The sequence below is a fragment of the Ptychodera flava genome, chromosome 7 (assembly GCF_041260155.1).
Source record: "Ptychodera flava strain L36383 chromosome 7, AS_Pfla_20210202, whole genome shotgun sequence".
In the NCBI taxonomy this organism is placed as follows: domain Eukaryota; kingdom Metazoa; phylum Hemichordata; class Enteropneusta; family Ptychoderidae; genus Ptychodera; species Ptychodera flava.
The window spans coordinates 1,544,209-1,567,136 of record NC_091934.1 but is presented as its reverse complement, the minus strand read 5'-3'; the positions used below and the strand labels follow the sequence as shown (position 1 = coordinate 1,567,136).

At 36.7% G+C, this 22,928-nt stretch overlaps 1 protein-coding gene across 1 annotated transcript in view; it reads right to left on the bottom strand.

Moving 5' to 3' along the window:
* The window catches only part of LOC139137842 (agrin-like), a 246,189-nt gene that overhangs the window by 67,291 nt on the left and 155,970 nt on the right, over positions 1-22,928 (bottom strand). The gene's annotated exons all lie outside the window — the stretch shown is intronic.

Genomic DNA, 22,928 nt, shown 5'->3' with positions numbered 1-22,928 from the left:
GGTCATCAGTATGTATTAGGGAGATGGTGCAGTGGCAAAGAATGTGAAATTTTCAGAAGAGTTACTTTCAGAATGTGCTTAGGAATACAATTCAGAATAACATTCAGACACTCACTATGTGAGATAATATTCTGTATATTCCAGAAGAGTCCTTTCAGAATGTGCTTTGGAATACAATTCAGAATAATATTCAGACACTCACTATGTAAGATAATATTCTGTATATTCTAGAAGTAACAAGTCATTGACAATGACATAGTCCCCACTTGTAATAGGAGTATTAGTCCTGATGGGGCAGGGAAATGAGGTCATTAAGAAGTATCACTGGAGTGTATATATGTTCAGATCTATGGACACATAGGTCTATGTCATTGTTCCCATTTTGAAACAAGAGGCATGTCTAAGTTATGGTTCTAAATCGGGAAAAAAGATCAGACCTCTAGCTGTATTGGCCTGCCAAGAAATACATATGTGCATAATAAATGAGGTACAAGATGTGACATCTTAAGGTCTACTATCCTATCAAAATTGAAGCGTAAAGAACTTGTGGTTACTGAGTTATGCATATATATGCATATTCAAGGTCAAAGGTCATTAAGGTCACGTGACATTTTGAAAAAAAAAAACCCCATTGTATTGCTAATTAATCCATATATGCCAAAATTCAGACCTCTAGCTCTATTGGCTTGCCCACAATTATATATGGGCATAATTAACGAGGTAAAGCATGTGTTGTCATAAGGTCTCCCATCCTACTAAATATAAAGGACATAGCACTTGTGGTTACTTATTTATTGACATAATCGTGTATTTTAGGTAAAATTAATGAGGTACAATATGTGGCGTCATAAGGTGTCCCATCACACCAAATATGAAGGGTGTAGCACTTGTGGTTACTGAGTTATGGACAAATATGTATATTTGAGGTCAAAGGTCACTGAGGTCACATGACATTTGGTCAAAAAAATTGTATTGCTAAGTTATCCCTATATACCAAAAATCAGACCTCTAGCTATATTGGCTCGCTCAAAATTAGATATGTGCATAATTAATGAGGAACAATATGTGGCATCATAAGGTGTCCCATCATACCAAATATGAAGGGTGTAGCACTTGTGGTTACTGAGTTTTGGACAAATATGTATATTAGAGGTCAAAGGTCACCGAGGTCACGTGACATTTTGTCAAAATAATTGTATTGCTAAGTTATCCCTATATACCAAAAATCAGACCTCTAGCTCTATTGGCTTGCTCAAAATTAGATATGTGCATAATTAATGAGGTACAATATGTGGCGTCATAAGGTGTCCCATCATACCAAATATGAAGGGTGTAGCACTTGTTGTTACTGAGTTATGGACAAATATGTATATTTGAGGTCAAAGGTCACCGAGGTCACGTGACATTTTGTCAAAATAATTGTATTGCTAAGTTATCCCTATATACCAAAAATCAGACCTCTAGCTCTATTGGCTCGCTCAAAATTAGATATGTGCATAATTAATGAGGAACAATATGTGGCGTCATAAGGTGTCCCATCATACCAAATATAAAGGGTGTAGCACTTGTGGTTACTGCGTTTTGGACAAATATGTATATTTGAGGTCAAAGATCACCAAGGTCACGTGACATTTTGTCAAAAAAATTGTATTGCTAAGTTATCCCTATATACCAAAAATCAGACCTCTAGCTCTATTGGCTCGCTCAAAATTAGATATGTGCATAATTAATGAGGAACAATATGTGGCGTCATAAGGTGTCCCATCATACCAAATATGAAGGGTGTAGCACTTGTGGTTACTGAGTTATGGACAAATATGTATATTTGAGGTCAAGGTCACTGAGGTCACATGACATTTTGTCAAAAAAATTGTATTGCTAAGTTATCCCTATATACCAAAAATCAGACCTCTAGCTCTATTAGCTCGCTAAAAATTAGATATGTGCATAATTAATGAGGAACAATATGTGGCGTCATAAGGTGTCCCATCATACCAAATATGAAGGGTGTAGCACTTGTGGTTACTGCGTTTTGGACAAATATGTATATTTGAGGTCAAAGGTCACCAAGGTCACGTGACACTTTGTCAAAATATTTGTATTGCTAAGTTATCCATATATACCAAAAATCAGACCTCTAGCTCTATTGGCTTGCTCAAAATTAGATATGCACATAATTAATGAGGTACAATATGTGGCATCATAGGGTGTCCCATCATACCATTTATGAAAGGTTTAGCACTTGTGGTTACCGAGTTATGGACAAATATGTATATTTTAGGTCAAAGGTCACGTGACATTTTGTCAAAGCGTCTGAGATATCTGCGTGAACGGATGGACTCACATGGATGGACTAACGGACTGACATGACCCAATCTATGAGCCCCCTGGACTTTATCTGTGGGGACTAAAAACTGTGTCACTGCATCCTTTTTGCAATATGAATACGATGAGAAACTAAATTTTTATTTTTCTTGGCCTTATACATGGGAGTCTATGGACTGCCTTATACATGGGAGTCTATGGACTGCCTTATACATGGGAGTCTATGGACTGCCTTATACATGGGAGTCTATGGACTTCCTTATACATGGGAGTCTATGGACTGCCTTATACATGGGAGTCTATGGACGCCTTAAACATGGGAGTCTATGATGGACTGCCTTATACATGGGAGTCTATGGAGGTGAAAACTAAAAAGTCCTCTAACACAGCCAAATTTGATCGCATTGTAAAACAAATCAACATGCATCTGTATGAGGTAGAGTACTATCCTTTTACCAAGTTTGAACGAAATCGCTCCAGGCGTCTCTGAGATATCTGCATGGACGAAAAAAGTCATAAAATATGCAAATGAGCAATTAATTAATAAGCCACACCCACCAAAATCTAATCAGATCTAAGTCTCATCATGATAATACCAAATACCAAATTGCATGACATTGGACCTAAGGGTTCTTAAGTTATGAGTGGAACAAAATCTGTCTACGGACGGACGGACGGACGGACGGACAGACGGACGGACAGACGGACGGACAGACGGACGGACGGACAGACGGACACACACACAGACATTGTGGCGACATAGGACACCTTTGGTGCTTTGCACCACGGTGTCCAAAAAATTACCGTTTATGACGCTGTACCTTCTCTAATGTGTGGCCAGGTCAGGTAATTGGTTGTTGGCATGGAGTTGTTGGTAAGTTGTTGATGATGTAGGGGCATGAGGTGGGATATGGACCCAAAGAACCCATGATTAAATATATCAATCAAAAAAATTCTAAGCTACAGTATAAACTGCCTAAAGACAGTTCAATGTGGGAAAAAAGTTAAATAATTCAGAAATAAGAATTAACAGTCCAAAATAGTAATGACGCCCTTCCCTGCTGACCTGAGTGTATGTGAAATACACAACCTGGCATCTGTAAATTAAATGTATACCAAGTGAACATTTTAAGTCACTTTTAACTGTTTTTAATGGAATTTCCAAAGAGTCCTATGGAAATGATGAAAAACGCTTATCTGGTCTTGTGTTTGTAAAACCTCATGGCTGATAATTGTCATAGTATTGAAAAAAAATTAAAAGTGAAGAAATTACTGTTTTAAATAGGCATATTTTCCTTGAAATACATGACCGTGTAAAGAATATATGCTAAAACTGTTTAAAAGTAAATTTCTTTTCAAAAAATAATTTAATCTGTGACCAAAGGATTTTTATTCTTTGAGTTTACAAATTCAAACATTGCAATTTGTTCAATCATCTTGTGCAGTGCAAAATTTATAGAAAAATAGCATCAAGGACACTGAAGCTCCTCAAGTGTGAGGCCAGTTGAAGTAGTTGGTTGTTGGAAAGCAGTAATTGACTTGAAGGCATGGGGTTGGGATATGGGATACACAAGATTTGTGTTAGATACGTTTAACTGTATATACGGCATGATTCGGATCATTAATATAAGTTGCATACATTAACACCATTCTGTCCTGGTGGAGTACGTGGCAGTTTATTATCAGGCGACTAGTAAAGTGAGTAAGCACCATTTACTGCATTGGAATGCAGGTGAGCCACCGTAATTTCTCTGTCAGTACTCTAGTGAAAATTGCTTCATTGTGTTTTTTCAACATTTACAATTGTAGTATACAAGTGAATTGCATTTTCACATTGATCTGCTTGACCAGATGAAAATTCATCAGTCTTTTGCTGAAGTAGGTTTATATCTTCTTATGTATATTGGCCAACTCTGAGACGATTAAGTAATTCTGCAAAATGTTTATCATCTTTCTGTCACATAATATCTGTCAGTTCATGCTTTGTAAAGTACACTTTCCAGAGGTTTATTGATGAAGGTCCATATCCCTGGTATAGATCTTTAAAAATCCATCCATCCATGACAGGTTTGAGTTGCAACATATCACCTACAGAGACTATTGACACGCCACCAAATATCTTATTTCCTTTGATTTCTTGAAGACGGAGATTAATAAAAGTGAAGAAACTGTTACCAACCATGCCAAGTTCATCAATGATGACAACTGATAAATTCATATATTTTGTTTGTAGAGTGTTCAACCCTTAAGGGGCTGCATTATCTTGTGTTATGTAATACCCAGCCACTGCATTATTTTAAGGCAGGTAAACAATTTGTGCATGTTACCTTTTCAACCCATAGGAATTTTTTATTCCTGAATAAAATGCGGCAAACCCTATATGATTCATGATCCTTATAAGATATTCTATCTGATTATGGTAGTTATGATATCATATTTATACAAATTTAGCAGAAATTTGGGGTAAAATCTCAGGATTTTGGTCAAAAATTAAAATTTTTCAAAATAAACCTGAAAATTCCCAAAATTTACATTTAGATGCGGAGTGGATGTTGCTGTGGTGGTTGAAATGAGAGTTAAACATTACATTGACACAAAATGACCAAAAATATTGAAATTTTAGAACTCATTTGCATATTTATTGCATATAAGTATGCAACTGATATCTACTCTATCTGTGAAAATACAGACCACTTTCCTCTGCAAATGACACATTTGTTTCAAATAAAATAAGTAAACCATCGAATATTTCTTTGAGAAAATTTAATATACGATGTTATGAGACTACTCTGACATCACTTTGTTACAAAATTGGATGTAAATTTGGGGTAGAAAATGCCCTTTTTGGTCAAAAAAATAAAATTTTACAGAAAAATTGATTAAATTGAAATGAAAACCAGAAATGGGGATGGAATAGTATTGTGGATTGCAGAGAGTATACTGGTACTTCACTCAAAGTGTGTGTGTAATTATAAAATGTGAAATTTACCAAAAAAGGTATAAAATACAGAACTAATTTGCATATCAATTACACAACCATACCATTGTACTTTTCCTGTTACAACGTGGACAGCTTTGCTCTGCAAATGATACATCTCTATCTCAATGAATACTGCAAAGTATGAATTATTTCTCCACATAGATGAAAAATTACTAATTTAGACCTGTTTTGAGATCACAATATTACAACAAGCGACCTAGCGGCCGATATAGCTCCGCTGTGTTTATGTACAGAATAACTATTTTTGACACATGTTGATGAAGAAGGTGGAAATCTTTGATAACTCAATGCAGTGGCCAGAAAAAAGTGGCTAAAATTTTTTGACCAAAAATGAGAAAAATTGCCCTAAAATTCAAAATTGCAGATGTCATCATTATTTCAATAAATATCATTTAGTTCATCTATGGAAACCTGTATACCAAATTTCAAAGCTATCAGATAAGTAGTTTTGGAAATACACATTTTTTGTCCAAAAATGGCAAAAATTGCCCAAAAAATACAAAATTACAGATTTCATCAGAAATTCAAAATATATTACGTAGCTTATCTGTAGAAACCTGTGTACCAAATTTCAAAGCTGTTAGACCAGTACTTTTTGAGAAACACATTTTTTGACCAAAAATGGCAAAAATTGCCCCAAAATTACAAAATTGCAGATTTCATCATTATTTCCATAAATATCATTTAGTTCATCTGTAGGAACCTGTATACTAAATTTCAAAGCTATCAGATGAGTAGTTTTGGAAATACACATTTTTTGACCAAAAATGGCAAAAATTGCCCCAAAAATACAAAATTACAGATTTCATCAGAAATTCAATATATATTACTAAGTTCGTCTATAGAAACCTGTATACCAAATTTCAAAACTATCAGACCAGTACTTTTGAGAAATACATTTTTTGACCAAAATGGCAAAAATTGCCTTAAAAATGCAAATTTGCATATTTCTGCACAATTTGAACAAATCTGAAATAGATCATCCCTAGGGACATATGTACCAAATATAAAAGCTATCTGCCCAGTAGTTTTGAAGAAGAAGATTTTTAAAGATTTTTTTACCAAAAATGACAAAAATTGCCTTACAAATACAAATATGCAAATTTCACCACCATTTTTACAAATCTGGTTTCAGTCACCCTAAGCAAACTCTATATCAAATTTCAAAGCAATCGGACAAGCGGTTTCAGAGAAGAAGATTTTTTTACCAAAAACACCAAAAAATGCCCCAAAAATACAAATATGCAAATTTCACCATGATTTGAACAAACTGAAGTGAGGTCATCCCAAGTGAACTGCATATAAAATTTCAAAGCAATTGGACTTGTGGTTTCAGAGGAGAAGGCAATTGTTGACGGACGACGACGGACACCGGACGACGACGGACGACGCCGGATAATCAACCTATTTGATAAGCTCCGCGTCGCTGACAGCGGAGCTAAAAATGGACAGATATTTGGGGTAAAAAGACGGATTTTTGGTAAAAAACAAGAAATTTCACACAGAATTTCAGGTAAGTTCAAACAAGCGACCTAGCGGCCGATAAAGCTCCGCTGTGTTTATGTGGAGAATAACTATTTTTGACACATGTTGATGAAGAAGGTGGAAATCTTTGATAGCTCAATGCAGTGGCCAGAGAAAAGTGGCTAAAATAGCTGCAAAAATACACAATTGAAGATTTCATCATACTTTGAATATATCACATCCGATCATCCCTAAGAACATGTCAACCAAAGCTATCTGATGAGTAGTTTTTTGAGAATAAAATTTTCTGACCAAAAATGGCAACAATTGCCCCCGAAAATAAAAATACCGCAATTATACGGTGTCGCTCAAATTTGATCAGAATTGGTATATACCAGTATGGGTTACCAATGATCAACAATAAATGTTGTTGCTATTTGTTCAGGGGAGGAAAATTCTACGTTGATGTTATGGCAATGATTTCTGCACAGTACAACCAGAAAAACAACAAGAAATATTTAAACAAGAAAAACAAGAATGACAAAAGTAATTAAGGTCTAACTTTAGGTACTGGAGGTCAACTTTAGCAACATGCATATCAGAAACAAGCCCCTCTTAGTTTAGTATAAACGGTCTTCCCCATCTACTGTCTATTGTTGCAGCTGGTCTGTTAATATGTAACAGTTCATAAACAATGACAGCAAATGAGTCAAGATCAATGGAGTTTGCCTGTTTCTCACTGGCATGCACATTTGCAGGATTTCACTTTTTCTTACCTCATTTGCACATTTTTGACACTGATGTGTTCATTTGAACAAATTCACATCTCAACCCCTGCATCTACCTGTACACCAAATACTGAGATGGTAGCTTTGGCGGTATGGGAGCCTTTGTGTGTGATGGACATACATCCGCACATACCCACAAATATACAGACATACAGACATGCAAATCAGATGCAAATTAACTGATTCAGCTTATACGATAACCTCACATTGGTACACCAAATGTGAGCTAAAAAAATTGCAGATTTCATCATCATTTCAATAAATATCATTTAGTTAATCTATAGAAACCTGTATACCAAATTTCAAAGCTATCAGATAAGTAGTTTTGGAAATACACATTTTTTGACCAAAAATGGCAAAAATTGCCCCAAAATTACAAAATTGCAGATGTCATCATAATTTCAATAAATATCATTAAAGTGATCTGTAGGAACTTGTATACCAAATTGCAAAGCTATCAGATGAGTACTTTTGGAAATACACATTTTTTGACCAAAAGAGGCAAAAATTGTCCCAAAAATACAAAATTACAGATTTCATCAGAAATTCAATATATATTACTTAGTTCATCAGTAGGAACCTGTATACCAAGTTTCAAAGCTATCAGATGAGTAGTTTTGAAAATACACATTTTTTGACCAAAAATGGCAAAAATTGCCCCAAAATATACAAAATTACAGATTTCATCAGAAATTCAATATATATAACTTAGTTCATCTATAGAAACCTGTATCCCAAATTTCAAAACTATCAGACCAGTACTTTTAGAGGAATACATTTTTTGACCAAAATTTGCAAAAATTGCCTTAAAAATGCAAATTTGCATATTTCTGCACAATTTGTACAAATCTGAAATAGATCATCCCTAGGGACATATGTACCAAATATCAAAGCTATCTGACTGGTAGTTTTAAAGAAGAAGATTTTTAAAGATTTTTTTACCAAAAATGACAAAAATACCGCAATTATACGGTGTCGCTCAAATTTGATCAGAATTGGTATATACCAGTATGGGTTACCAATGATCAACAATAAATGTTGTTTCTATCTGTTCAGTGGAGGAAAATTCTACGTTGATGTTATGACAATGATTTCTGCACAGTACAACCAGAAAAACAACAAGAAATATTTAAACCAGAAAAACAAGAATGACAAAAGTAATTAAGGATGTATGATCGGAAAAAGTAAAAGTAATGTCAATTTTTTCAAATGGGGATTTTTGAATACCTACATATGTGAATAGTCCAAAACTGGGAAAAAAACATGGGGTCACCGCGCTTGTTTTTTTACAAAATGACATTAAAAATTCACGGTTTTTCACAAAATTACTAAAAATCAATAAAACAGGTCATCATTTTCATATTTATATTATGCTTGCATTTTTCACGTTTACACTGTAAAAGAATAAAGAAATTATAAACCTAAGCTACTTTGAAGATTTTACTTACATTAAAATTGAGTTAAAAAGTCATCTTATTTATTTTTTAACCAAAATTGCAACAAATATGCCCCAAATTTTAGGAATGGGAGAGGGTAATTTATTAATTATTGATAGTTTCTACTAATGTCAATTTTCTCAAACTTTGCCAAATAATAGCACTTTTTGTGAATTTTCCAAAACCACATTTTGTTTAGTAGGTCACCGAGCTCGATTTTTCACAATTTTGCAAAAACTAACTAGGATTTACAGGTTCTGGCGATAAACCATGCTCTCCCGGGTTCGTCGCACAAGGGCGCTCTTCAAATGCCGCTGACCTGCCGTGGCTACCTGCAGTGGCCCGTCCAGGCATGGTCATGATTTAAGCCTACCATTAAACTTTAATGAGAGGGAAATGACAGAACAAAGCAAAGACTTAGGTTCTTCTACTTTTAGAGTCTATATATTAATACAGCATACAAAAAATCACGTAATATTTATTGCCGTAACGCTTATCGGTGGGGATTAGGTTTACTTCGCTGCAGGCTAAGTAATGTCACACACCGTGGCCTACGTGAAGCCAGGAGCCGAGGCCGTAAACTTGGCGTTTCTCCAATACACGATGACAATCGTAAAGGCAAGCCCGCAACTGACACAAGTGTCAAGATTTTCGGCTAGTTCACTCAAATCGACTATGCGACGGCCATTCTTCCATTCTCCGGTAGGTCTACTAGCGACACTATCATTGGAATTAGGCCCTATAACCACGAATAGCAAATCAGACGTCACACTTCTGATTTACGCTGTACAGGCTACGGTCATGTTGCATTTTTTTTATCTCTTTGCTGAATTCTCGTACCTTCCAGCGTGTTTTGAGGGCACGCTGAACATTTTCTCGGCGCGATTTTCCTTTACCTGCAGACGACATTTTGTACAACGCAAAAACGTTCGGAACGTCACTATGCGCGCGTGGTTACTAAGGGTACATTTCTGCGCGGAAATCGGCGCAGTACGCTTATATTTTTCCGATCGTACATCCTTAAGGTCTGACTTTAGGTACTGGAGGTCAACTTTAGCAACATGCATATCAGAAACAAGCCCCTCTTAGTTTAGTATAAACGGTCTTCCCCATCTACTGTCTATGGTTGCAGCTGGTCAGTTAATATGTAACAGTTCATAAACAATGACAGCAAATGAGTCAAGATCAGTGAAGTTTGCCTGTTTCTCAATGGCATGCCTCCTGTACATTTGCAGGATTTCACTTTTTCTTACCTCATTTGCACATTTTTGACACTGATGTGTTCATTTGAACAAATTCACATCTCAACCCCTGCATCTACCTGTACACCAAATACTGAGATGGTAGCTTTGGCGGTATGGGCCTTTGTGTGTGATGGACATACATCCGCACATACCCACAAATATACAGACATGCAAATCAGATGCAAATGAACTGATTCAGCTCATAACCTCACATTGGTAAACCAAATGTGAGCTAAAAATTGCCTTAAAAATACAAATATGCAAATTTCACCACGATTTTAACAAATCTGACTGAAGTCACCCTTAGTAAACTGCATATCAAATTTCAAAGCAATCGGACAAGCGGTTTCAGAGAAGAAGATTTTTTTACCAAAAACACCAAAAAATGCCCCAAAAATACGAATATGCAAATTTCACCACAATTTGAACAAACTGAAGTGAGGTCACCCAAAGTGAGCTGCATATAAAATTTCAAAGCAATATGACTTGCGCTTTCAGAGGAGAAGGCAATTGTTGACGGACGACGACGACGACGACGACGACGGAAAATCAACCTATTTGATAAGCTCCGCGTCGCTGACAGCGGAGCTAAAAAACCAGAAAAGTAAGATTGAATGGCTATTTTTGTTTCCAGAGAGTATACTGCACTAAAAATGTGTGTAAACTGTCAAAATACACCAAAAAGCCATAGAATACAGAACTAATTTGCATATCAATTACATACCATTCGTACCACTGAATTGTACTTTTCCTGTTACAATGTGGACAGCTTTGCCCTACAAATGACACATCTCTATCTCAGAGAATATCGCAAAGTATGAATTATTTCTCTAGGTAGATGAAATATTACTAATTTAGACCTGTTTTGAGATTACAATTTTACTAACATGGACAGATATTTGGGGTAAAAAGAGTTTTTTTTTAAACAAGCGACCTAGCGGCCGATAAAGCTCCGCTGTGTTTATGTACAGAATAACTATTTTTGACACATGTTGATGAAGAAGGTGGAAATCTTTGATAACGCAATGCAGTGGCCAGAAAAAAAGTGGCTAAAATAAGCTGCAAAAATACAAAATTGAAGATTTCATCATACTTTGAATATATCATATCCGATCATCCCTAAGAACATGTCAACCAAAGCTATCTGATGAGTAGTTTTTTGAGAATAAAATATTCTGACCAAAAATGGCAACAATTGCCCCTACAAATAAAAATACCGTCAAGGACACAATGTGCTCAAATTCGGTTTCAATTGGTCCATTCGAGAAATATTTTAACCAGGAAAAACAAGAATGACAAAAGCAAATAAGGTCTCCAACTTAGGTACTGGAGGTCATCTTTAGGAACATGCATATCAACTTCTATAGCGATGGGAGAAGCAGATCCTAAATACATAAGCAAATGTCAACAACAAAAAACAGAGAAGGCTTGATAAAAAGAAAAGGTGGGAGTGGGCAAAAAATGCACATGGGATCTGGTAAAAAAGTAATGCTACATCATTGATCTTCTAAACCCTACCCCCTCCTGCATATCAAATGTTCCACCCCTTGGTATTACATAAGACCAAATGACAGGAAGTACATTTACAACCTTGGAGATTTTTAATTAATGCCACGAGTGTTATCATTCTAATGTAAGCAGCACTTAAGTTAGTTACAGATAGTGAAATGCCTTCCACTGTGGGTGGTGATTGCAACATCTGAAATTATCCTGGATCCAAATTTCTCATCAGTTTTTGTATGTCTTACATAGAAAAGTTGCAAAACTTGGTCCAAAATGAAAAAAATCACCTCAGCTTTGTTTTCTGGATCAAATTTTCCTACAAATTGGTATCAAATATGACAAAATTATGTTCACAGCCTTCAAAATTGTCTCACAACATATCCTGGGTTAGTATAGGTCATTTAAGGTCACAAACTGAGAAAAGTACCTAAAATATACAAATTTTAGGGTTTCCCAACACTTTGAGCAGAAAATTTATCTAATAACATCTTTCGGGACTTTATACCAAATTACAAAGCTATCAAACAAGGGACTTTATACCAAATTACAAAGCTATCAAACAAGTAATGTTGAGATAAAGTTTTCTTGACCGAAAATGACAATATTGTCTTAAAAATACAATTTTTTATATTTCAGGACAATTTCCACATATCTAACTATTGTCATCTCTGTACGTCTGTGTACGAAATATGAAAGCTGTCTGTCCAGGGGTTTAAAAAAGGAAACACTGTCTAAGATTTTTTGACCAAAAATGACAAAATTGCACAAAAATAGTAATTTTCCCAATTTTGTCATAATTTCAACAAATTAGAAGAGTAACACCCTTGCAAAGAGACAACCCAAATTAAAGAGCGATTGGGTTGGCGGTTTCAGAGAAGAAGAATTTTTACTGGAAATGAGAAAAATCACAAAAAAATTCAGCAAAAATACAAATTAACGATATCTTCACAATATTCATAAAACTGTGTAAGGTTAACCCAAGGTACTTGCACACAAATTTTCAAAGCAATCAAAAAAGCGGTTCTTGAGTTATTAATTCTTAACCATTTTCACATTTTGTAAGCTCATTTGCATAATTTTGGCAATGCAGACTTCATTTGAATAAAATCCCATCTATAGCCCAGGATGCATCCACACACCAAATACCAAGCTGAAACGTGCAGCGGTTTGCGTGTTTTTGATGTTGACGGACATGCTGTACGTACATACATACATACATACATACACACACACATACAGACGCCATCGACTTCAGCCTATACGATAAACTCACATTGGTAAAACCAAATGTGAGCTAAAAATTGCAGATTTCATTATAATTTCATAATATCACACTTAGTTCATAAATAGAAACCTGTATACCAAATTTCAAAGCTGTTAGACCAGTACTTTTTGAGAAACGTTTTTTTTTGACCAAAAATGGGAAAAATTGACCCAAAATTACAAAATTGCTGATGTCATCATTATTTCAATAAATATCATTTAGTTCATCTATGGAAACCTGTATACCAAATTTCAAAGCTATCAGATAAGTAGTTTTGGAAATACGCATTTTTTGACCAAAAATGGCAAAAATTGCCCCAAAAATACAAAATTACAGATTTCATCAGAAATTCAATATATATTACTTAATTCATCTATAGAAACCTGTACACCAAATTTCAAAACTATCAGACCAGTAATTTTTGAGAAATACATTTTTTGACCAAAAATAGCAAAAATTGACTTAAAAATGCAAATTTGCATATTTCTGCGCAATTTGAACAAATCTGAAATAGATCATCCCTACGGACATATGTACCAAATATAAAAGCTATCTGACGAGTAGTTTTGAAGAAGATGATTTTTAAAGATTTTTTTACCAAAAATGACAAAAATTGCCTTAAAAATACAAATATGCAAATTTCACCACCATTTGAACAAATCTGATTTAAGTCACCCTAAGCAAACTGCATATCAAAGTTCAAAGCAATCGGACGAGCGGTTTCAGAGAAGAAGATTTTTTTACCAAAAACACCAAAAAATGCCCCAAAAATAAAAATATGCAAATTTCACCATGATTTGAACAAACTGAAGTGAGGTCACCCCAAGTGAACTGCATATAAAATTTCAAAGCAATTGGACTTGTGGTTTCAGAGGAGAAGGCAATTGTTGACGGACGACGCCGGACGCCGGACGATGACGACGGACGACGACGGATAATCAACCTATTTGATAAGCTCCGCGTCGCTGACAGCGGAGCTAAAAAACAAATTTCCCAGAAAAATTTCAGGTAAGTTCAAAAAAACCAGAAAAGTAAAATGGAATGGCTATTTTTGTTTCCAGAGAGCATACTGCACAAAAAAATGTGTGTAATGTAAAAATATACCAAAAAGGATAGAAAATCAAGTTTTTGGTCAAAACAATATCTTCAGAATGAAAACCTAATGAAGGAAACAGAACACTGGGTAACACTCACATGTATATTGACTGATGTCGTAACTCAACTCAAGTCACAATTCTTTCAAAACTTGTGTAGACTGCCTCCAAAATATAATTTTTATGATCTTATCTACATATTTATGATGTCATTATAATGTGAGTCAAGCAATTGACACTCTTTACCACCTTTGCAACTGATCAGATTACTAAGTGTACAAGGAAATACTGGTTTCTGTTGAAAATATAATATACTTTCACATGACTTATATCAAAATACTCTCTCCAATATACATAAATGGTATTCACAACATTTACAAAAAAGACTGAAAATTGGAGTGTAAAAAGGGGTTTGTGGTCAAAAAGTCAATATTTACAGACACAATAGTTCCAGTTTTGCACCCAATTTACGCATACTGTATATGTGGAGCCCACACCTCAGCCTGGAGATTGCTGAAAAAAGGTAGATATCATACATCTTGATGTCATCATCGCAGACTCAAACTGGTAAGCTTGTGTATGGACATGCACTTTGGAGCTGGATAACTAATTTATATTGCTATGACAAACAATGCATGCAATCATGAATTCACTCTTTACATGTAGCATGGATTATTTTGTACATCTTTCCATGAAGATTGTCATGTAGTAACTTGGAAAATGAAGTGACAATAAAGTTTTACAAAAAATATACACACATGAAACTGGATGATCTACATGAGTGTCATGGCCTGGATTCTTGATATCAAATTCTAACCTTATTTTGTAAACCATACACACATATACTGCACAGCTGTCAGGTTGAAATTTTACACGAGGTGTAAATTGAATAACAAACTGACCAGTAAAGATACCATCCTTGTTTTGAAATCTATCATGAAGGTTGAAGTTTTACACAATGTGTAAATTGAATAACAAACTGACCAGTAAAGATACCATCCGTGTTTTGAAATCTATCATGAAGTTTGAAAATTTACTTGAGGTGTAAATTGAATAACTAACTGACCAGTAAAGATACCGTTCATATTTTGAAATCTATCATGACGGTTGAAATTTTACACAAGGTGTAAATTGAATAACAAACTGACCAGAAAAGATGCAATCCATATTTTGAAGTCCATCATAAAAGTTTAAATTTCACTCAAGGTGTAAATTGAATAACAAACAGACTTCTGTTTCCAAAAATCTTACAAATATATTTTTTTGATTCAAGTGAGCACAACTTTATATCCACATAAACATACATACATACACAAACACACACACAGTGTCCTAGCGTGAAAATTTATGCAGCTGGGTTGACATCTTCATAGTTGCGACGAGAATGATAGATTTCAAAACATGGATGGACACACAGCGCAACTTCACACTTCGTACACCACAGACGGGTTTCTGGTGGACGTTTTCCATCTTCATGCTTTCTATAGTAGTCACGGTGAACTACACACTGGCGGAGAGGGTGTTGCTTCTTGCAGCCAGGTCTGGGTGGAATAGGCGATGGAAAATGCCGTTCATCCAGACGTCTTAGTGGTTGACCAACAGATCGTCTTCCCTTTGGGGCAGGGGTTGGAGCATCAGTGGCTGTAGCAACAAGTTCCTGGATGATCTGAAGTCGGAACTTGGAATGCTTCATCTTCCTATCATCTCCATACTTTTGATAGATGATATATGCATTGGTGATTGCTAATGCCAGGAGGTGGAAGAAGAGCTTCACATACCACTTTGCTCGACGCCTGTGCATAGAGTATGATCTCACCATCTGATCAACCTGGTCTGTTCCACCCATGTGTTTGTTGTAGTCAACAACTGCTGAAGGCTTCACCACCAGGTCACCGGTCTTTGACATACTAAGACGCCACTTTGGTCTGTCAGCTGTGGATATCATGGTGACTTCGCGTTTATCTTGCCACTTCACCACAGCTACACCGTCACGACACCTGTACAAAGCCTTTCCTCTCTTGACTTTCTGTTTGAGAGCAGATGGCATTTCGCTCCTGTTGGACCTTACGGTGCCAACTACGATGGTATCCTCGCTTTTGAGAGTAGCAGAAAGTTCAGGACTGTTATAGTAGTTGTCCATGTACACTTTGTGGCCTTGGTTCAGGAATCCTCCCTTTCGCATCAAACCCATCACTACGTTGTAAGTGTGGCCTTTCAGAGCTTCGTCGTCATCGCCGTCTTGATTGGGGTCATACTCGCCTCCGGTATAGATGTCATACACGGAAGTGTAACCACTCGACGACTCGTTGATTTGGTATGCTTTCAGGCCAAAGCGATCGGGTTTATTAGGGATGTATTGACGAAAGGAGATGTTGCCCCTCCATGGAACCATGCCTTCATCTAAACTGAGATGTTGCTCGGGTTTGTACACGGAGCGAAAACGGGCTGTGACAGCATCGAAAAACGGTCGGATCTTGAACAATGGGTCATACCCCTGGTTCCCGCGACGAATGTAGTTGTTATTATCGTTGATGTGAAAGAACGTAAGAATCAACTTGAAACGGTCTCGCGGCATCAGATTTCTGAAAAATGGAGTGTCTATGATGGAATTGACACTCCAATAATCATCGATATCTGGCTTGTGGACCAGCGACATCGCAACCGACATACCGAGGAACAGTTTCATTTCATCATTGTTTACATCCTTCCACTTCTGGGCTCTTGCATGGGGCTTCAAGTTTTCACCGTTCGCCTCGATGTAAGAATTGGCGTATCTGTTCGTCTCACGCACTAAAATCTCAATATATTCGTCAGATATAAACAGCTGAAGAAAATGAAGAGGCGAAGCATTATCTGGGAGGCGAATTTTCAGGCCTGGACTGCCAGTGAACGGCGGCACGACAAAGTCCTCGGGCAGACAAATACCGCTCGACCAACCTAGCGTGACGTCATTGGCATCATCTTCGTCACTGCTGTCGTTGACCATAATCAATTCGATGTCGTCGTTTGGAATGTCATCGAACTCAATCTCGTCGAAATGAGGGCCATCAAACTCATCTTCGGAGTCAGTATCGGCGAATATTTCGTCCCAGACAGCTTGCCACTCAGGATTTGGAAAATGGATTCGTCCGTTGACCTCTTGATCTCTGACATTTCTCAAAGTTTGTTCAGCCATTGTTCATGGAATGAATATTCAGTACGACGTTCTCTGTACGTTTCCCGCCCTGGGAAATTCCCATGAAGTGACGTATACAGTTATTTGCATACATACCACACATCTTTCAATGACATACCACGATTACACCACATTTAATGATGACGTGACACACGAAATCGTCACTTTAACGTGTTTATTTTTAGACATGACAGTTATACATTTAAACTCGTAGTTAGCGTATCGCCGAATGTAACACAATACGTGTAAACTCGTAGTTAGCGGGTTAAGGGTTAATTTGTCAGTGTGTAATGGTTTATAACGAAAATCTTGAATTGCTGGTATTTTAAAAGCAGAATGAAATATAGCTGCAAAGCAGCGATGACCAGGTTTCGAGACATCTTGGTGCACAGGGGCAATAGAGAAATAAATATGCAAAAAAGATGAAAGGCTACAGTAGTATTAGTGAAATTGAGGTCAAAGGTCATTGAGGTCATGTGACATTTTGTAAAAAAAATTGTATCCCATAGTTATCTCTACATACCAAAAGTCAGACCTCTAGCTCTATTGGCTTGCCCAGAATTAGATATGTGCATAATTAATAAGGTACAGGATATGTCACCGTAAGGTCTCCCATCATACCAAATATGAAGGGTGTAGCACTTGTGGTTACTGAGTTATGGAGAAATGTGTATATTTTAGGTCAAAGATCATCGAGGTCACGTGACATTTGTGTCAAAAAATTTGTATCCCATAGTTATCCCTATATACCGAAAATCAGACCTCCAGCTCTATTGGTTTGCCCAGAATTAGATATGTGCATAATTAATGACGTACAGGATGTGTCATCATTAGGTGTCCAATCATACCAAATATGAAGGGTGTGGCCCTTGTGGTTACTGAGTTATGGAGAAATATGTATATTTGAGGTCAAAGGTCATCAAGGTCACATCACATTGTGTCAAAAAAATTGTATCCTGTATTTATCCCTATATACCAAAAATTAGACCTCGAGCTCTATTGGCTTGCCCAGAATTAGATATGTGCATAATTAATGAGGTACAGAATTGTGGCATCATAAGGTCTCCCATCATACTAAATTTTGAAGGGTGTAGCCCTTGTGGTTACTGAGTTATGGACATATATGTATATTTGGGGTCAAAGGTCACATGATATTTGGAAAAAAAAATTGTATCCCATAGTTATCCCTACATACCAAAAATCAGACCTCTAGCTCTACTATTAAGCCCAGAATTAGGTATGTGCATAATAAATGAGGTACAGGAAGTGGCTGGTCATGTGACATTTTGTCGAAAAACTTTGCTCCCATAGTTACCCCTACATACCAAAAACACATTGAACAGTTCGTGTACACTCTAAAATTGGAGACATTTGCTGAAGTCATGACCTTTTGTATTACCCAATGGCAGAAGGGAATTTCTCATGAATATTTAAATTTGTAAATGCAGAAGTGAACGTACGATTTTGCAGGAACGAACCCACTGGCAACTTTTGGTGGGTTTTTTTAACCTTAGTTGACAGATATTCGGTGTCTTTCGAATGAAAATATCTCTAAAATGGTCTACACTTTAAAATGGCAGCTTTGGAGGGTGGTACGTGCGAGGTTTTTCTCGTTACATCATTTTGAAGTTAGTCATTGAAATACGCAAATCGCCATCACACTTTCCCGCGATTTTAACGTTGACAGTTGACTCATTTTTGCGGATGTTTTACGATCGTAGTTCTAGCTTACTTAGTTATTTCTTATATCATTCGAAGGGGCAGAAAACCAGCTTTCTAATGATGCCTAACACTTGGGTCCCAACAGTGCGCAGTTTTGAAAACGGGAAGCATTGTTGATCGCAGGTTGCCTGCCTAGTATTGCAGCCGTAAAGCCCGCGTACATGTCTGTTTTCCCGGCATTATATCGAACTGTGGACCAAGACATGAAATGACTGGCCATCCGATGGTTACATCAATTGTGAATCCTCAGCTAAAAATGTCTAGAAGACCATGTGAAAGTGTCTTCCATTCATGGCATGAACTTTACGATGTTTAAGTTCCATGATTCTGTTGCTGCGACTCTGTTTTCCTCGATAGGCGTAGTCGATCAGTCGCGATATGCGCATGAGTCAGACCACAGACGTACGTCTCAACATTGGCGGCGGTGTTCCACATGACGTTATCGACACGGTGATTGGTTTATTTTAGTCACATGGGCGTTTATGGGATATATTTTGAACGTCTCCTATTTTAGAGTGTACACGAACTGTTGAAGTTGACAACCAGTTACAGTGAAATTCGATCAAGCTGCTGTTTTAATCAATGTGTATCAGTGATTTTTATGACATTAACACACTGGGCTTCATGTGGTCTTGTTTACATCTTTAATCAGCTACATGCTCTCAGTTACACAACACACCAGGGCCACTCCATGCATGTCAGACAGAGAAACATAAACAAATCACCAAGCTTTGCAATGTCATGTATCTTTCTTTTTTATTCGTGGTGAACAAGTGAGCGTCAAATTTCAGTAGCTTTGGGAATTGACCGGCTAGACCAGCATCATATAAAACTTACATGTTCAAAATACATTTGTAAATGTATTTGTGGAGTTCCTCATTGGCCTCAATGGTGCAAGAACCTTTTCAATATGATGTGTTCTAGTACTTGTAGTTCATTTCCTTTATACCATTTAGACAAATCTATTTTTAGCTTTAAGGTATTTTTAAATTTGTAACAGCAATAATACTTTCTCTTTCGTTCTGTTTTTGAGATAAACTGTGATGAGAATGTTCCCTCACAGTATTTCATCATTTTATTCATTTGTAAGAGCTAGGATTGCAATGATTAGACCGTTGCTAGCAACAGAAAACTTATCATTGTATCCTATCAGGAATTCCACACATTGTTTAACATGTAGATTTAGTGACTGAGACTGGACAAGTGAAAATTTCAAAAACTTGGTGAACTTTCATGCTCACTTAAGCTTGCATTCATCGGGAATAAAAAAGAAACATACATGACATTGCAAAGCTTGGTGATTTGTTCATGTTTCTCTGTCTGGCGTTCAGTGGAGTGGCCCTGGTGTGATGTGTAACTGAGAGGTGTAGCTGATTAAAGATGTAAACAAGACCACATCAAACCCTGCTGTGTTAATGTCCAAAATTCACTGATACACATTGATTAAAACAACACCTTGGCTAATGAAGTTTTGCAGCTTGATCGAATGTCACTGTAATTGGCCCCAACTAGCACCAGTTTATCACATGACACATGGACACACAGATGGAAGTTCATTGGCCAAATCTTGACAGAAGGAAGTAAAAGTTGACGGAAGGAAGTAAAAGTTGACGCCCCAATACTGGTTTTCAATTCTAACAGCTCCTCAGTATATAAAACTGAGGAGCTAAAAATGACTGAAAAATAAAAAAAAAATTGGCAGAATTACAGTCTTTGTGAAGTAAAACTATGGGTTGACATCACGATAACTGTTAATCTGTTTGAAGTACTAATATACTATAATTTAAAAAAGAAAAGTTCATGCAGAAACGGTAACATATATTGTCAGCAATGTACTGTTAATTTTGACTTTACATCAAAATATGCCTTTTCCAGATACCAAATATATAGGGCGAAATATTAAAATCAGCCATGTTCAGCAAATTCCACACAACAGCATTGATCCTTTTCTAATTTGATGTGATTTGATTTGCTTATGTTATCCTTGTATGACAGTCAGTACAATATGGAACTTTAACACAACACAGTGAATAAGTATGCTGTCAATGGAATGCTCCTTTGTGTGGTCAAGCTTTCCACAAGCATCAAATGTGGTATTTCATATAGGAAGGTCTGCCTCTAGAGGGCGGGCATCATGAACGGTGTTTGTTACTTATTTCCTCCACATATTAAACCTTCTGATTGTACTGTAAACATTGAACATAGCCGACGTCTGATTTTCCTGTCTAAAACTTTCACTCATTTTCGTTCATATAACTCTGAAACTCTAGGAAACGATTGGGAAGAAAGAGTTATCTCGAAATATTGAGGTACTCGCCGATATTTTGCAAAATTAAATAAGAAAAAATGCTACGAAAATGCCGACAGGCTTACACAATGACCGTTTTCAGACTCAGAGGCATAGCATATGATTATCTGCAGGTTATGCAACAGGCCCATATCACGTGAGGCCATGAGGGGATATCCACGCAACGCAGTACCAAACACTAGCGCACACAAAGTGAGCAAACACAAAGTGAGTACCCCTAATGTCAGCTCAGTAGTCTGTAATAGATCGTAGTCAGCTAAGAAACGTTGGAGAAAGGCTTTACACTGTGGCTATGCCGCTAAGTCCCTTGATTTTTGTCACAGCTCAAAATCATTCTCCTACATCTCAACCTGAACCATGGACACCCCCACCAGTTTATGATATGACCAATCACAATGGCATGACGTCAACAGATCTTGACAGACGGAAGTAGAAGTTGACACCAGCATACTGGTTTTCAAATCTAATACCTTCGTCTATAAATAGACACGAGAAGGTAAAAATGCTACGAAAATGCCGACAGGCTTACACAATGACTGTTTCCAGACTCAGAGGCATATGATCATCTGCAGATTATGCAACAGGCCCATATCACGTGAGGCCATGAGGGGATATCCACGCAACGCAGTACCAAACACTAGCGCACACGTCACAGAGTGAGCAATCACAAAGTGAGTACCCCTAACGTCAGCTCAGTAGTCTGTAATAGATCATAGTCAGCTAAGAAACCTTGGAAAGAGGCTTAACACTGTGGCTAGGCTGATAAGTCCCTTGATTTTTGTCACAGCTCAAAATCGTTTTCCTACACCTCAACCTGAACCATGAACACCCCCAGACCAGTTTATGATATGACCCATCACAATGGCATGACATCAACGGATCTTGACAGACGGAAGTAGAAGTTGACACCAGCATATCACAATGGCATGACGTCAAGGGATCTTGACAGACGGAAGTAGAAGTTGACACCAGCATACTGGTTTTCAACTCTAATACCTTCTCTGTATATAAATAGACACGAGAAGGTAAAAATTATAGAGATCAAAAGATATTGAACAAATAACATCCAATACCACGACATCGACAAAGTCAACAAGAGGGAATGCTGACAATCATGTCTAAGAATTGCTATTGTTATGTTGGTCATTCTTGCCCCACTCATGAATTGAGTTTAAATTAGTCTAGAACATTCGTAAGGGCATTCTCCTCCATGACCCTCAATTCAATTAGTCATGTTTAGAACTTTCTGGAAATTCAAATTGTCCCGTTTATTACAAGTGAAGATATTTTATGAACAGTAATTAGCATATCAAAAGAAATTCTACATTGTTCTTCTGGATAAAATCATTTCAGTAGAAACATAATACTGTACAGTTCATCAGATAGACATTTTCAGGATCAGTTCATGTGTTATCTTTCAAGACTACTTTGGACTACAAGACCTTCACACTCACACACACAATTTGCTCTGTGAACTTCAGTATCTGTCTACAATTAACTCTCTTGAAAAAAGGAGTTTGTGCCTCCCCAGCTAAAATAAGTAGCCTGTTAACTTTTAAAGTTTGTACTTTATTTCTTGACTTAGTGATTAGGTTTAATAAATT